A 763-nucleotide genomic window follows, 5' to 3' on the forward strand; every position below is an offset into this window, starting at 1 on the left:
CTATGTGCAAAGCACGTCAGGAGAACCGGTCTCACGTAAGCGTACGCGTAATGTCGGTCCGGGCCGCTTCGTCCAACAATACCGCCGAACCAAAGTATGACATGCTGGTAAGCAGTATGACTTATATCGCCCACAACTCAGTTGTGTTCTACTCGTGCATATAACATCAACATATAAAACCTAGGCTCGGATGCCACTGATGGGGAACATAGTAATTTCAAAAAATTTCCTACGCACACGCAAGATCATGGTGATGCATAGCAACGAGAGGGGAGAGTGTGATCTACGTACCCTTGTAGATCGACAACGAAAGCGTTTGGTTGATGTAGTCGTACATCTCCACGACCCGACCGATCAAGCACCGAAACTACGGCACCTCCGAGTTCTATCACACGTTCAGCTCGATGACGATCCCCGGACTCCGATCCAGCAAAGTGTCGGGGAAGAGTTCCATCAGCACGACGGCGTGGTGACGATCTTGATGCACTACCGTCGCAGGGCTTCGCCTAAGCACCGCTACAATATTATCGAGGACTATGGTGGAGGGGGGCACCGCACACGGCTAAGAATATGATCACACGGATCAACTTGTGTGTCTAGGGGTGCCCCCCTGCCCCCGTATATAAAGGAGCAAGGGGAGGAGGCCGGCCGACCCCTATAGGCGCGCCAAGAGGAGTCCTCCTCCTAGTAGGAGTAGGACTCCTACTAGGAGGGGGAAAGAAGTGGGGAGGGAGAGGGAAAGGGGGGGCGCCGCCCCTCTCTC

This window comes from Triticum dicoccoides, chromosome 6A, assembly GCF_002162155.2.
Source record: "Triticum dicoccoides isolate Atlit2015 ecotype Zavitan chromosome 6A, WEW_v2.0, whole genome shotgun sequence".
Lineage (NCBI taxonomy): Eukaryota > Viridiplantae > Streptophyta > Magnoliopsida > Poales > Poaceae > Triticum > Triticum dicoccoides.